The sequence below is a fragment of the Pleurodeles waltl genome, chromosome 3_1, assembly GCF_031143425.1.
Source record: "Pleurodeles waltl isolate 20211129_DDA chromosome 3_1, aPleWal1.hap1.20221129, whole genome shotgun sequence".
Classification (NCBI taxonomy): Eukaryota; Metazoa; Chordata; class Amphibia; order Caudata; family Salamandridae; genus Pleurodeles; species Pleurodeles waltl.
This window is the reverse complement of record NC_090440.1, coordinates 247,111,966-247,129,422: the sequence shown is the minus strand read 5'-3', so window position 1 is coordinate 247,129,422 and position 17,457 is coordinate 247,111,966. Positions and strand designations below refer to the sequence as shown.

The 17,457-nt window shown below is 42.9% G+C and overlaps 1 protein-coding gene across 3 annotated transcripts in view; it reads right to left on the bottom strand.

Moving 5' to 3' along the window:
- Window positions 1–17,457, bottom strand: part of LOC138283999 (dual oxidase 1-like) — a 785,394-nt gene that overhangs the window by 205,512 nt on the left and 562,425 nt on the right. The window lies entirely within an intron of this gene.

The following is a 17,457-nucleotide window of genomic DNA, read 5'->3' as shown; positions in this document are numbered from 1 at the left end:
AATTGGGTTTCCTGCTTCAAGACTGCCTGTTCTTGAAAGCTGGGAAGCAGGTGATTTTAGCACCGCAACGCTTTGTTGATGCCATTGTCAGGGAAAAAACACAGGCCTTCTTCTGCACCCCTTTTTCCCATTTTTTTTTTAAAAAACGATGTTTTCACTGTATTTTGACTAATTTCTTGGTCTCCTTCAGGGCAACGCACAAAGTCTGGGTACCTCTAGAATCCCTAGGATGTTGGGGAAAAAAGGACGCACATTTGGCATGGGTAGTTTATGTAGACAAAAAGTTATGAGGGCTTAAGTGCGCCCTGCCCCAAATAGCCAAAAAAAATCCTGGCACCTAAGGGGGGAAAAGGCCTGGCAGCGAAGGGGTTAAAGTAGTGAACACTATACAAAACAAACATTGTCTTCAGTGTGCGTTTATTTGTACTGTTGTATTAGCACATATGTGTAGTTTACCTACGAGGCTTTCTGCAAACTGGTATGTTTTCTTCATCAGAGAACTACTATGTTAGCGTTTTATTATTTTTTACTAATAAGAATAAAACATGAAACACTTTACCAACAAAAAAAGACTTATTTATTTTTGGAAGCACTGAGACTAGGTGTCAACGAGATGGGCAGAGAACACGCTGCAACACTAACATATTCCCCAGTTAGGCTGGAAAATATCATAACAGTTTTGCATGATTTATTAATAATTGATTCCTTATTGAAATATTAAAGGTCTGATTCTCAAACGTTTTTCTGTAACTAAGTTCAACTTCGGTATAATTGTTTTTTTTATATACTTATATGAGTGTAAAATTACAACCCATATTCACAAGAACTGGAACTTTCGCTTCGTTTCGTATTTTGCATTTATAAGCAGCACACACATTTGTCGATATTTACAATGATTTTGAAGGTTTTTTTTCCCTATCCTGGAAACTTTTTCCCCTTTCAGTTTGTAAAGCTCGTTCCACGCGAGCTCCACGTAGGAATTCAGGATGTGCCCATAACTAATTTCATGGCAGCACACGTTTCCATTCTTCCCTTTCCTCCTATACCAAAAGCATTTTTAGTTCCGTCATGAGAGTATATCTTTCACATGACCATACGCGATCATCAGAAAAAAGACCTTTGAGACTGTACTGAGAGGAAGGCTGAGGCTGAGTCCACATGTTGATCTGTTCTAAAAGCTTTAGATTTGATAAGCGTTGTGTGCTTCTGCTAAAAAAAGAGTGCTCTTATTTCACTTTCTGAATTGTGGGAACGCTTCTGCTCAATACAGTAGACCTAAATTGGTCATGGTTACAAGCCAATAATAACCTTGATTTGTTCATTAGGAATAGTTATGTGAGATACTACAAGTCTTATGTATTTCTCATAAAAAGTTATGTAAAAGGGAGTAGGTATAATTTATTTATTTTGAAGATAATATTTTAATGGTGATATGATTTGAGTGGTTTGTTATTAGTGTGTTAAAGCCTGAAGTCAGGTGTATTACATGGATTATAAGATTACCTTAGTAGGAAAGGGTTTTCAAGTTGGTCTAAAAACTGTGGAGGGAAAAGATTATTTATTATGTTCTCTTGTGAAGGCATGAATATTGTTCAGTTAACTGTAAGTTTGTATTTTGTAATTGTATGTATGTATACCTGATGATTTTATGGCATGACATAGAGGCTAACATTCTGCAATCTCCTTGTATTGCCCGTTGCCAGCAGCAACAACAGAGAGAACGTGGAACACTTCAAACATTCCAATAAAGTATAAAGTCCAGCAACAGGCTCTTTCTTCTTTTGCTGCTGCTGCTCACAAGATAAGTACTCTTCTTTTACTAACCTTTGATTGAGAATAGTCTACATAGACGTGTTTGAATGATGATTGATAATAGTCTATACATTGGTGTATGAGTGATGTTGGTGTTTAAATGGACTTTACCTTCATGTATCTATCTCTCCCTCACCGATACCTACTTCATATTTTAATCTACTACGTTTATTTTCTCGGGCTTAATTGTACTTACTGCGGGGAGTTGATGTGTGTCCCTTGTTTTCTGTATTTTCTTTAATATGTTTTGTTTAAAAAAAGTAAGCACACCTTTTGTTTTGAAAAGTAAGCATTGTTTTCCCACTGGCAATTGGTCGCTCCCTTTTCAGACTATGCAGCATATCAACGGCAAGCGGCTGTGGGCCCTTCCCACACTTCCTTGACTACAGCTTTTTGGTGCGGTGCGGTGTGGTGCACCATTGCTGGCAAAGAGGCGATGCCTCTCATGAGCACTATGCCTCCTGCGTGATTTTTTCCACTTTTAGGTCTGCTCACTACGGTGCGGCGCTGCTCAAAGTAAAACACCCACACCAGTTTTGCTGTACACCGAAGCATACATGCCTCTTTTGGGTTCTTTCTCATATTGGAGAAAACCACCCTAGACAGCACATTAGCAGTTGATTATGCTTCTGTCATGTACGTCGGCCTCCATTTCACATGTTTGGGATACTTGTATCCTTTATAAAGAAAGCTGCTATTTTGTTACTTTGGGCAAAAAAATTTTTAGACGCTTAAGATTCTTGGCAGTTGTAATCCAATTTGATCTCTGCCCTGTCTTTGGGTAGAAAGTTATTTCTGCTATTGTGGATAGGCAGGATAAAGGCCTCACTGTTCCTCTATCCATTGATAGTGATGAGGCTTCAGAGCCAGAACTTGATCTCTGCTACTCCTAAGAATTTGACTGTGACAGCAAAGGTATTGAGGTCAGGAAGAAGGGAACATCAGAGAAGGCACCTAAGCCCTTGGGGTCAAACATGGGCATATTTGATCCTTTGTGAGATGAGATGTTCAACCGACTTTTATTAAAATATCCTCTGGCCCCTGAATGGGCATTGTCACAACGTGGCTGACTACATCCCCTTCTGGTTAAAAAGGGAGATTCCTAAGGAGGTGAGATCTCCCCTGAGATCTGAGTTTCTGAACCCTTCTCTACCTGATAAGGTTGCTATGACCCCTGATTTGGACACCAAAGTAGTGACATTTATTAATAGGAGCGGGAAAGACCCAAGGAAGGGCCCTGGACAGAGGCTTGAAATCCTGCCAGGATTGCCTTTTGAACGTTATTGGTCCCCTAACCAATTTTTGTATATGGCTGAAGAAGCCTGGAGTTTATAGATACCCTGATTCAGACAAGGACACCTCGAGGGATAACATTTTCAGAGAAAGATTCAAAGTTGGTGACACAAGAGGTAGAGGATGGTGGTCTGGGTTTCATCAGCAATATATTTCTGCTCAAAAAGAAAGACAAGAATATGCGACAAGTGATAAACCTAAAAAATGTGAACGAGTGGGTGGTGTATCCCCACTTCAAGATGGAGGGAATTTATCTGTTAAGTGCTGTGTTGAGGAAAGGAGACTGGCTAACAAGACTCGATCTCAAGGATGTGTATTTGACTTCACTGATTTGGCCATCTCACCAGAGATCTCTCCAGTTCAGATGGATGGGAAAGCTACGGCAATTCTGAAGTCTCCTGTTTGATCTTTCCTCAACACCTTGGTGCTTTACCAAAGTACTTCATCCAGTGGCAGGGGGAGTGAGGCTAATATTTTACTTAGATGACATTATAACAATGGGTCAACGCAAGAACGCAGTTTAAAAACATACAAAGATGAATATAGAGTTACTAGAATAACTGGGCTTTGTGATAAACAAAAAAGGATCCCAAGTCCAGAAACTCAGTTTCTGGGTTTTTATTATGGATACGGTACAGGCAGAGATGAGATTGCCAAGGGAAAAACTAAAGAAGCTACAAAAAGAGTTGAGGAAGGTCCTAGAGATAAAAGCAATACTTTTGAGGGTTTTGACAAGGATTCTGGGCCTGTTACCCTTGACGATTCCAGTATTATTCTGGGGACCATTGTACTATTGGGCCCTCAGAGACTGCTTGAAAACCAATTGGTCATACTCCCAGATATCATTAGATCAAGAATCCATGGAGTAGTTACAGTAGTGGCTCAAAGATGTGGAGGAATTGAATGGCAAGGCGATTTTTGGGGAAGAACTCAAAATAGTGATAGAGTCAGATGCAAGTTTAGAAGGATGGGAGCGAGATGTGAGAATACAATAATGAGTGGACATTGGACGGTTCAGGAGAAGAAGTTAGGCATCAATTGTTTAGAATGGTTGGCAGGTTCATTCACAATATGTTGCCTTTCCCAAGGAATTATGAAATGTTGTGTGATGCTCTGCATAGATAATGTGTCAGCTCTGTGGTACGTCAACTAGATGGACAGACCTCAATCAATCAATCAATAGTTTATTCGGTCCAGATTTGGACCATTTGAGAAGTAAAAAGTGATCATACATACAAAAGGATAGAAGCCATAAACCATCGCATAATAGAAAAATAGAAAAAAGACATTAGCAATTAATACACCGCTTATATGTATAAAAAAAAATAAAAAATAAAAAAAAAGGGTTCGTAAAACAACATTAAAAAGTTTCATAAATAATTAAGACAAGACTCTCAAAATAGTCTCTGAATCTTACCCTGTGCAAGACGCTAAATGCTAAAATAATACTGATCAATTGTTAAAAGCATAAAGACCATTCTAAAACAGGTTTATACATAAAATAAGACATAAAAGCTACATACAATAGCTCCTATTAGTAAAAGTTAGAAGTCAACCAGTGGAAAATGGAGCCCTAAGTTAGTCAGTTCTCTTAGATAAGTTGGTCAAATAAATTGCATCTTGCCATTTGTAAAATTATATATGCTGGGGAGTTATAAGTCACTTCAATTGGGGTAACCCACTAGACAACATGCTCGGGGATACAGTCTTATATCCTCGATGGGTCGCACTAATAGTATTATTTAAAATCCCAGACTAATATAACAGGGTGCTAGTTCGCTAACTTCTAGACCGTTCTTCGACCGGTGGATTAAGATCTGTAATGATCCTACTGCGGATTTTCCATGCTGCTGCCAAATATTTAGAAACAGAACTCACTATCAGCATGGAAATGTCATATTTGCATATTCTATATACACTGTTTCGGTTTTGTGTTAACAGTGTTTTGCACAGAGGGATAATCCACTTCCCTCGAGGGCATTTGTACAGAGGACAGAAAAATAGGACATGCTCAGAAGTTTCCTTGCATAGATGGCAGTTTATGCATTTGTCAGATAAAGAACTATTGGTCGACCAGCAAGCTGTGAAGCTGTTGACTGCCAATGTTCCATATCTGAACTGAAGTAGCAAAGAGCGAGTACGGGCTGGTATAGGGAGATCGAGGAAGCTTTCAGGCAGAGGTTCGTGCTTGACCAGCAGAAACTCTGCTGTCAGCCGGCCTAACCCAATTAAGCCGAGAGATTCCTCATGGATTTTTTCCCAATAACGGTCTTTGGTCAGGCGTTTAGCGTTACCAGGAATCATCTCGGGATTCTCCCAAAAATGGGATAGATTCAGTTTGACCCAGGCCGCTTTCATCTCCCTTAGCCACCGTACTTTTTCCCATCCATAGCAAGGTGGCAATAGTTCTTTAACTGCTGACCTGAAGGGTTCGAGTTCATCCGTTTTCCATAGTCTGATCCAGTACAGAAGTGGTCTTAAATATGCTGTATCTTTAATACTATTTAGACCCAGGTCCAGTCTTAGGGGGAGCATCGGGGTGCCCTTCCCTAGTCTGGATATGTGTCTAAGGAAGTTATTTTCTTTGATTTGAAGTGTATCCAGTTGTCTGTGAGATCCCCAAAGTTCCGCTCCATATAGGGCCGCGGCACGGATTTGGGCTTTGTAAATTTCAGAGATAAGGGTCAGAGGGGGACTTGTTGCAGTGCAAGCCTTACGTCCTATCACTCCACATTTTTGGATGATTGTTAGTGCCCCTTTCCTTATAGCTGCATCCCAGCTGCCCTTATCGGATAGTCTGATGCCCAGGTAATCGTATTCCATTACCCTCTCCAGATGAATTGAATCCATCTTTATATTTGCTCTAAGCTTCTTGTTCGGGGCACTATATATCATGAGTTTGGTTTTCTTAACATTTATGTCTAACCCGTAATCTCTGCAGAATACACCGAACTGGTTAACCAGATTCTGGATTCCCATGGATGATTTAGACAGGAGGATAGTGTCATCTGCATAAAGTAGGCATGGAACTTTGGTCCCGGCCAGCTTTGGGGAATCATTAGTGCAATTTGCTAAATACTTAATACAATTGTTTATGTATAGAAGGAAAAGGGTGGGGGCCAAAACACACCCCTGTCTGACTCCCCTCTCAATAGCCACTGCTTCTGTTAGATCACCATCCTTACCGCTCCTGATTTGTGCATAAGTATTCTCGTGTAATCGGGTGATAAGTTTCAAGAGGCCGTGTGGGACACCCATGTTGGCTAGTGTCAGCCATAACTGGTTTCTGGGGACCAAATCAAACGCGGCTCTAAGATCAATAAAAACTACAAAAAGGTTGCCCCCTCCTACTTCCACAGTCTTCCATTTTATTGTTAAAAATCTTAGCACCTGATCTATGGTACTAACTGCTGGCCTAAACCCTGCTTGCAAATCAGAAATGGCATTGGTTTCCAGAATCCATTCTTCTAGACGGGACAGAATTTGCTTTGCAAAAAGTTTTTGGAAGTTGTCGAGTAAGGAGATTGGGCGGTAGTTAACAGGGTTAGAGGGGTTACCTTTCTTAAAGATGGGAACTATCTCTGCTCCCATCCAGGAGCTCGGGACAGGTGCTCCTGCAGTTACCGCATTGGAAATAAGGTTCAGATATGGGGCCCATATATCTGGGTTTGTCTTGTATAAATCGCCTGGTATTTTATCAAGGCCGGGGGCCTTTCCCCATTTCAGTGAAGCGATCGCAGCCTTGGTTTCTGCCAGGGTAAATTCAATTTTGGGGGTCTCAGTAATCATGGTATGGGTCTATTCCCTGGTAGTAACACCTGTGATCCCAGAATATAATCGGGAAAAGTGATTTGTCCACTCTACAGGGAGTATTGAGGCACCAGGCGAACAATTACGTTCTTCACTGGCATCAGCCACCAATTTCCAAAATTTCGAGGTGTCATTTATTTTAGCAGACTCCAGGAGGGAAACCCATCTAGATTCATCCCATCTCCTTCGGGCTCTACTTTGTTCCTGTTTATAATCTTTCCTGGCTTCCCTTATATGATCTGACTGGCCTCCTCTTAAAGCTCTCAGCAGTTTGTGCTGTGCTTCCCTGCATGCGGCTTTGAACCACCTTGCGTTGCACTTCTTTTTAACTTCTTTTGCAGACTCTTTAGTAAAAAGATTTTTTAAAGAATTAAAAAATTGTGTGTGGGCTGCTATAAGCCCACCACTATCTTCTAAAGGCTGAGATATACAATCCATGTGATCAGCCAACTGCCTGTACACAGATGCCAAGGTGGCTGTGTCGGTGCTCAGGGATTCCCATTTAACATTTTGTCTATTGTTGGTCAGTGTGAACTGTTGTTCGTGGGTCTTGGAACAGGAGACTTCAAGTAGGGGTAGTAGGTTCCTAAGAAATAAAATCAACGGTTCATGGTCACTTTCCTCATGTTCTACAATGTTCATGTCAACCATATAGCCCCACAGGCGGATGTCAAGCAAAATATAGTCTATCTGGCTCTTCTGTGTCCCCTGCCTAAATGTAGGGTGAGAACGTCCATTGCAGGCCCGTAGGCCATGTGCCAGTGTAATATCAACAACCTGATGTGTTACTCTGTTTATATTTGGTCTTTTGCTTGATACCAGTTGAGGGATACCCCAGTAGGCGTCTTCATCTTTGTATAGTTCCTGGGCCAGCAAGTAGGGTTCGAAAGTGACATTAAAATCTCCAGCAATAAGAATAAAGTGGGAAGGTGATTTACAAGAAAGAAAGCTGTCCAAAATAGTCAATGTGTCGGACTCATATTTGCTACCCAGGCTCCTATTATAAATATTAATTATTAAAAGTGGTTTCTCACTGAGGGATGGTATTGATACCCCAAGTCAATTGTTTCAATCCGACATTTAAAGGAACAGCTAAGCCATATAAGCAGCCCACCTGAGGGTCTCCCTGAATTCACCTTAGTTGCTGGGACCCAGTAACTTTTGTAACCAATTCTGTATTTGGGCTCCAGTGCCCATGTTTCTTGGAAAAGACATATTTCATGTTCGTCTATGAATTTGCCCCATTCAGGGTTGTTCATTTTATTCTCAAACCCTGCAATATTCCAACTAAGGATGGTATCTAGGCCATCTGTTTTGTCTTGGGGAGCTTCAGCCACAGGGTTCTCTCTTGCAAATGGAGTACCGTGGGGAAGTTTTATACCCTTTTCAATCATATCTCTACCAGCCACGTTTGGATTTCCCACTGCAGTATTGCCCAATATATTTCTTGCCCCGTCTAGATCGGGGGTGGCGTGAGCAGTTCGAGTGTCTGAGATGGTGGTGAATATCCAAGTATACTGGGGTCTAATAAATCTGTGGCTAAATTGGTCTCAATAGCCTTGCGCTCCTTATTTGCACCCCCAATACAGATTTTAGAACTCTGGGCACAGGAGGAAAGCCAGATTCTAATTTCCATCTTAGAAAGATCTGGCTGAGCAAGTGCGGAAATTGGCGTAGGGTCTCTGGTGTCTGCAGTAGGGGTTTGTTCGACCTCAGGATTGCCTTGCCCTATTTCGCGAGTTTCAATATTTCCGACTATAGAGTACTCTTTATCCCAATTATTTGAACCTTGAGGCTGAAATGAACTGTACTCAGTGCTGGCTTTTAGTCAATCAATTTCAGAAAGCGAGAGCGAGAAAGGGCTGCATCTCAGCTGAGAATTAGGCTGCATCTGTACTCTAGTGGGACCTCTGGGTGACATTGTTACCCCCTTAGTAGCTGGTACAGCTTTGTGAGGGTAGAAAGCCTGGAGCCTACAAAGTGAGGTTACTCCCCCTAGAGGGTTAGAATGACACACATTCAAGGAAAGCTGTTGGACAAGGGAAGGCGCATCGAAGTTAATAACAATACAGTCCCCTGTACCGGGGTTTTTGAGTGGACCCACCCAACCCACCCTCCTCACCATTAATATTGAGGGTATCATATAAAAAGCAAATCTAGCGTATCTATGTAGCCAGTGGATGACCTTATTTTTCAGTTCTATAAATGATTCTGAAATTTTAGCCTTAAGCTTAGGAACCTTCGTGATAACAAGCACATAAGGGCAAGCTTCCGGTGGTAGGTGTAAGTTCTCATATTGGTTCCTAAATCCCTATGCATCCGATCTGCTGAAAGGTGGGTATGATCCTTGTGCAGTTTTGTGCCCGTATTCATGGAAGAAGCAATTTCATCAGTCCGCCTTGGGAAGAGGGGATCACTCTTTAAGTGCCAAGTTTTAGGGGGATTGGCCAGTCTAGCAGTAGAAGCCTTCACTGGTTGATGCGAAGAATCAGGGCAAGGTGATTGAAAATTGTGGACCGTGCTTAATGATAGAGGAAGGCTACTGACACTGTTGGCTGGAGGGCATGGGGGAAAATGTTGTTGCGAATATTGTAAATCTAGTGTGGAAGAGATAGTTGGCTGATTAAGTTTAATGAGAACGTCAAGTTTCTCCTCAATAGCTGATATGCGAGTTGTTATAGGGTATAGTTTTTTGGAGAGCTCGTCTTTTATAAAATCTATTATGAAGGCTATGTCTAGGCTGTCATTATAAGTAGTTTGGGCAGGTGTACAGTCCTTGGTCCGAGTAGGCACGGCATGATTGGGGGAGTTCAAAACACGGGCCCGTTTATTCTTTAAGTTTACCTCCCCTCGTTTCCTTTTGCCCTTAGAGCTATGCTCCGGGGAGGGTGCAGGCCTATCTGGCATAGGCTGTGTAATTTCTGGAGGATATGTAACCTTGTCCAGGGGCTCTGCAACAGACATTCGGGTAGTTTGGGTAGCTGGAGGTGGAGTTGCCGGGGCAGGCTGAAAAGCGGGTGGGTGAAAAGGTTGTGGTGGAGTTTTCGATGGAGCCTCCGTTGGTGGGGGGGCAGTCAGACGGCGCTCCACCAATTCAATTTCTTTTTCTAATGCCCCTACCGCTTTTTGGAGGAAACCATCTAGAGTCTTATTGTTGCCGGCTTTTTCCAAAGGCATCCCCCCCTTCCGTCTACCCATCTCGCTTTAATAACACACTTAAGTCCAGTCCCAAAGTTTGACAGTCTATTTCCGTAGGTCCTCTTCCTCTCCTGTTGCCACCTTGTTTTGGCTCTACTGGGGCTTTATTAAGAAAAGCTGAAACGCCAGGAGGGCCTTAATGTACTGCTCACCTATATTGGGAAAGTATCCGGGTGGCTAAAGTATGTTCGTCCGCTGGTCACCAACCTCGGAAGTCAGGATGAAAATGGTATGGCCCAGCCCGGCCTCCTCCGGTCGCTGACGGGCGCAGGACGGTCCCGCCCTTGGCCCGGGCTTTGCCCGGGCGCCGCCCGCGCGCGTCCCGCGAGGCGGGAGCGCTGTTACAATGTTTAATGGGCTCCTGCCCGAAAACGAGGTTGCCGCCGCCTTCCAAGCGCGTCCCGCGAGGCGGGAGCGCTGTTACAATGTTTAAAGGGCTCCTGCCCGAAAACGTGGTTGCCGCCGCCTTCCAAGTGCGTCCCGCGAGGCGGGAGCGCTGTTACAATTTTTAAAGGGCTCCTGCCCGAAAACGAGGTTGCCGCCGCCTTCCAAGCACGTCCAGCGAGGCTGGAGCGCTGTTACAGTGTTTAAAGGGCTCCTGCCCGAAAACAAGGTTGCCGCCGCCTTCCCCCGCCTTCCAAGCACGTCCCGCGAGGCGGGAGCGCTGTTACAATGTTTAAAGGGCTCCTGCCCGAAAACGAGGTTGCCGTCGCCTTCCCCCGCCTTCCAAGCGCGTCCCGCAGACCTCATTTGAAGGGCCTAGCAGATTTGGCGAAAGACTTTTGGGGTATTGTTTGAGAAAGGAAATGTCGGTAGTGGTGAACCATATTCCCGGTCTAGTGTGGAGGATTGGTTTTCCAGGAATTTAAAATATTCAAGCAACTGGAGGTTGAACAGTAAGATATTTCAGAGTATTTAGGAAAAATGGGTCCCCTTTTGGTATAGATGTCTTTGCAGACAGACTGAGCACACAACTGATGAAATTTTTCAGTTAGAGGCCAGACCCAGAGGCTCGGGGAATAGATGTTTTTCTGCAGGCCTAGAGTGGTTTAGCTCCTTATGCTTTCCCTCTGTTTGCCATGATACCAAGAGTACGTCTGAAAATACTCAATGCAGGGAATTCGCAGGAGGTCACAAGCTTGGTACCCAATCATGATGGAAATGGTAATAAATTTTCCTTTTCTGAGACCGACTTTCAGAGAGGTCATTTTAGGACCAGTAGGAGAGTATCACACTCTGATAGAACAGGGACTTCTAGACTTGTCAGCTTGGAAGACATCAGTAGACAGTGGGAAATGCCAGGTGTTTCGGCAGAGGCTTTCAGACTCATATCAGAATCCTGGGCATCAGGAACTAGGAAAGCATATAGATTGGCTTGGAAGAAATAGGTCTGTTAGTGTGTTCGACAGAATTATGATCCTATTTCAATGCATATAGTCCACATGATTAATTACTTGCTATTCGGATTATCATACAGGACAGTGAATGTTGATAGATCAGCGATAGTAGCTGGTCATTGCTTATTGAATGGGATGTCTGGCAGACAGAATATGCTTACCAGAAAGGTTATACATAGTATGCGAGTCCTGAATCTTCCTATGGCGAGGCATTCTTCGTTGTGGGATGTTGTTCAGGTGTTACCGTTCTTAATGAGTTGGGGTGATAAATCTACCCCACCATTCATGCATATGTCTTACAAACTGACAGTTTTGCTTTGTCTGTTGTCATTTACTAGGGCTGCAGATGTGAGGGCTTTGGACTTTATAGGTAGAGCCTATCTACCAGAAAGTGTTTATTTTTACACTAAGAGGAGAGCGAAAACCGTATCTACATCTATTTTCTACCCTAAGTTTGAATCGAATAAGAGCTATGCATCGGGTGAGAGGAGAACAGAGAGTTTGAGACACAATGTTGCACAATTACTGATTTCCTATTGGTAGTCTCATGAAGTGGTATCACCCCCGACTTTGGCAAGATGGGTGAAAGAGGTAATGAGAGAAGAAGGTGTGGATGTTAGTAGGTTTGGCACTCTCCTTTATGGGTGTGTCAGCTTCGAAACCTTTTGTCCTGGATGGCAGCCTGCAAGATATCTTGCAAGAGCTGCAGATTGGTCGAATTCAAACATGTTCAAAAGTTGCTATTTTAGGCCTGTTGTGAATGCAATGGATAATGTTTTAACAGCACTTTAACTTTGTATAAGTTTAGCATCTGTGTCATGACATAAGATGTTGTTTTTCCACAGTCTGGTGGGCACAAAACCTGGATTTTAATAGAGACACCGAGGCTAAGATTATCCCACCACTTTAATAACCCACACTGATGAATTAAGTACATGCTGATTTTGTTTTTCTTTCAAAATAGAAAGGCTTCAGAAATTGAATTCTGGAATGGCACAATTGATGTATTCGACTTTGGGTTCCTAGTTCTATGTTTCAGGATTTATCTTGTTTGCAGCATTTAAAGAAGGATGATGGCGGCGTGTTACTGGACTTTATTCTTTATTGGAATGTTTGAAGTGTTCTCAGTTCTCTCTATTGTTGCTGCTGTGAGCGGACAATAAAAGGAGATTGCATAATCATAGCCTCCGCATCTTTAATAAAATGCAGATTTTCTGCCTACCATGCTGTGAAAACTTTACATTTTCTTGTGAGAAAGTCTATGTTCAGTCTAGTAGGCCACAGACAATTAAAGTGAGAAGCCAGTGATAAAGACCATAGGCCTGACAATGTGAAAGGAGATGCTAGATGCCATAGATTAGATCAGTTTATCATCAACAGCTATGACAAAGGAAGAAGGCATGATTGCAAATTTTGAAAACATATGTTAGTCAATGAGGCTTTATCGGTGGTTTATTACACTGTATTGAAGCCTGTGGAGCGGCAATTCTGAACCTCAGGTCTGGGACCCTTGCTAGATAATCAAATAATATTAACTAATTAATACATTGTATATAAATAAAGAAGCAAAATAAGAAATGGAACATTTTCAAATGTTCTCTAAATACGAAGAAATTTGAAATTGGAGGCTCGAGATTAAAGTGGGATATTCAGCTTGATTTGTGGGACAGTGCAAGTTCATCAAATATGATTTGGATGATGTATTGTCTTAATTGAATGTAGAAAAGCTACATCTTTCCCATTTAGATAACAATTTTATTTTTTCTTTTACTTTTGTTTGTGAAGTAAATAAAATATTTTAATGTATGCGTATTATTATTTACCTCTAAATGTAGCCTTTATGTCTCCTCTCACTTCTTTTCATTGCTTTCTGATTTTAAAATTTTTTAAGAGCACCCATCTGCTTCCCAGATGTCAGAAATGGGCTGCTTGCTTGTCATTTATTTAATGTAGTCCACCACAGCTTCTAAACTAAGTGGCCATCTTTGAATAGTATTGTTCGTAGAGTAACAATTTTCTTAAAATGTATTTTGCATACATTTCTTAAGTTTTGTGTATGTGTCACTGTGGATGAAGAGTGGGTGAATGCAAGTGAGTCAGTGGGCAGATAATTAAATGCACAAGTGCAAGAAAGAGTGACAAAACTATTGGTATTGCAAATGATTGGCCCCTTTATGGCCCGGACTAAAGCTCACCAAATGTAACAGCAGAAATGTGCTATAGTTTGCCTTTACTTATCTGAACTAAGAGATATTTAACTAGCTCTGCCTTATATAAATAAGTGTGAAGGTAGGTTGCTGGTTAGTGAATTGGGCCATTGAACCACAGTGCAAATTACAAAGCCTCACAGCCAAGAAACAGGATATGTATGGCCCAATAAAAATGAATGTGATTACTGAATTCCTTGGGTGTTGAGGATTGAGCTGTCACATATGGTACCTCTATACTCATTCCAGTGTCCCAAGATTTTGTACTTGTGGGAACAACCTCGGCCTTCATACACCACTTTTTCAGCTAGCATGCACCAGTCCATATCACTTTTCCACTCCACTCACAGTGTCGGTGCCTCATCCGAACCTCACAGCCGAGCCAAATTTCTTATAGCCACCACCAATCCCAGGGTGATCCACACACGGTCCATACAGTGCAAGTCTGTTTTCTCCCAGACATTTAGGAGACACATTCTTGCAAATTGGTGAGGGGAGCTCCACAGAACTTGCTCAGACAGGCAATCACCCCATCCAGAAACCCTGTAGTATCAGGCAGTCCCAAATCATATAGTAAAAGGTGCCTGAATGGCCCAAACCTTTTCAGCACTCAGCCGTCGGTATCCTGTCCATTTTCCTGACCATTCCTGTGCATGGTAGGAATGGTAGAGGATCTTTAACTGAACTACTTGGAAACCTGATCTTAAGGGCACTTCTCAGGGGATGCCAGGACCCAGTCGCCGTCATCTATATTTCCCACATCTGCATCCCATCGCTCTCTCAGTAGTATGTCTGGTGTATTATTAAGCAGTGTTTGATATGTGAGAGATATGGTTCTACATGGAATGTTTTCATCAAGTAGTCTGTACACTGGAGGCAATGACTCTGGGAGCACCATGCCTTTTGGCAGTGCCTCGGGCAGGGCGTGGCGGATCTGTATGTAGTGGTATGTTTCAGTGGGTGCCAGCTGATAGTCTTGTTGTAAATCTGTTAGGGGAATTACATCTCCTTGCTGCTACAAATCACCCACTCAGGAGAATCCAATTATGTCCCATTTGTCAAAGCATGTGAGGTGTCCCGTTGTACCCAGCACTTCTGCATCGCACAGTAATTCTCCATTTCCAGCCCAAAGCCTTCATGGCTTTGTGCCAGAGGTTTACCATGGTTGCAGTGGGACCCAGGAGGTTACAGTGTCGACTGGTCCCATAGAGAGCCCTAAGATATCCTCCCCGGCTGCATAACTAGCCTAACCATCTAGAAGGTCGGTTCCTCTGTGGAGCAAAATATCCATCCATTAATGGTGGTCAACTGCACAGCCCAATAATATTTTCGGATGTCCCTGTTACACCATCCCCCTATCAACTTGTGTTGTGCTGCCAGTGGAGGTCCTCTGTCCCAGAGCAGCACCTAATTTCACTCTTGATTTTCTTAAAGTATGAATTGTGGCTGGGATCTGGAGAGTTTTCCACGACACAGAAGTACATACATTAATGGTGGTCTACTGCACAGCCCAATAATATTTTGAGGTGACCCTGTTACACCATCCCCCTATCAACTTGTGTTGTGCTGTCAGTAGAGGTCCTCTGTCCCAGAGAGGCACCCAATCTCACGCTTGATTTTCTTAAAGTATGAATTGTGGCTGGGATCTGGACAGTTTTCCATGACATAGAAGAAGTGGGGAAGGCACATCATTTGCCGAGAAGCGACAATGGGAGCGTCTTTAGTTTTGGATGTCACACTTCAAACTCTGCATGGACGGTGACACATTTTTGTGGAAGAATAAATCCAGGTCAGTGGTCACCTAGAGCCCGAGGTAGCGAACCCCCTCAGAAACTATTTCTGCTGCACAGTCTTGGGGTAATGTCGGCAGTCATCCCTGCACAGTATATAAATATTTGGGACTTAATGCCAATTTATTTTGTACTCTGAATATTGGCCAAAAGTAGTCAGCACCTGCATTATTCTGTCTAACGTACTTTCGGGATCCATTACATAGATTAGGATGTCATACGTATATTGGGATATCTTATCCTTACATTGATCATTCCATTCCATACCTCAAACCAGTGGGTCTTGCCTGATCCAGGAAGCCAGGGTCTCCAATTCTACAGCAAAAATCAGGGGAATCAAGGGGTCTGTCAAGTGCCCCACTGAAGTTTTAATTCTTGTGATATCCCTTCATTAACTTTCACGCATGCAGTGGGTCTGCATATAGGTGGCACACTGAGCTAATGTGCCATGGACCGAAGCCCATTCTAGCTAGCACCTGGAACAACTATGCCCATTCCTTCAAGTCAAACAGCATTTTGACATCTAAAGAGAACACCAATATGCGATCGTACATATAGGGAGCTTGACTTAGGGCACCATAGAGGGATTCAGGTTAAGGGAGGCATAAAATGGGATTTGTCCGGATGGAACAAGTCCGTAATCACTTTGGTGAGCCTGGGGGCCAGGACTTTGGCCAGTATCTTAGCTTCGCCATTGAGGAGCGAGATCGGTCTTTAGGAAGTACAGGGGCTTACCCTCCTTTGGGATGACCACTGTTGTGGCTAATCTCTAATTTCTAGACAAAAAGCCCCAATGGCAGCTCTCCTAGAACATACGGAGCAAGTGAGGGACCATGTCTTGGCTTGACAATTTGTAGAGATCAATAGGAATCCTGTTGGCTACCACTGCTTTGCCCGTAGTCAGAGTTCATGCATTTCCCCTGTGGTTGTCACTGCAGGGAAGTATAACTTGGCGTAGTAAGCTGCAAACACATGCCAGGACTTTGGCCAGTATCTTAGCTTCGCCATTGAGGAGCCAGATCGGCCTTTAGGAAGTACAGGGGCTTACCCTCCTTTGGGATGACCACTGTTGTGGCTAATCTCTAATTTCTAGGCAAAAAGCCCCAATGGCAGCTCTCCTGGAACATACGGAGCAAGTGAGGGACCATGTCTTGGCTTGACAATTTGTAGAGATCAATAAGAATCCTGTTGGCTACCACTGCTTTGCCCGGGACAAATCCCTCATAGCTGTTGCTATTTCATCTTCAGTTATCTCTTCCTCATGGACAGCATGTGCTCAAGTGGAGAGAATTGACATCCAGATGTCAGTCAATAGTTCATGCATTTCCCCTGTGGTTGTCACTGCAGGGAAGTATAACTTGGCGTAGTAAGCTGCAAACACATCTGCCACACACTGCTTATTTTTTACGAAGTTGCCCTCTGGTGTTTTGATCTCCAACATCCAGTGGCCTGTCTGATCTCTCTAGTCCACCAGGCTAGTAATGTGCCCACTTTGTTTCCTATCTCGTATATGCAGTGTTGGGTGGTTCTATGACTCAGTCAGGTGGCATTAGTGCCCATGTCCCTGCATTCCCTTTGCTTCAAGAGGAGTGCATTTTTGATGTAACTGTCCTGTGCTACTAGTTCTCTTTCTAGTGTGCGAATTTGGTGCTCCAATAATTCAAGTTGGGTCCTCCTCTTGTTCTTGTGACCTGCTGATAATCCTTATTAGTAGTCACTTTTTATGTTCTGTACGTTAACCTTATGCACAAAATTCTTTCATATTTAGGAAACCACAACATGTTCCTTCATGATGTATGGTAAGAACAGTGATGATATACTTACATATGATATCTTTTTATGCATAATTAGACATTTAAAAAAAAACATATGTATCCCTACAGGTTTTTGTTAACTGTTTGTTAGTGTCATCTCTTCTTCCCTGAAAAGGGACAGGTTGACCTAGAGAAC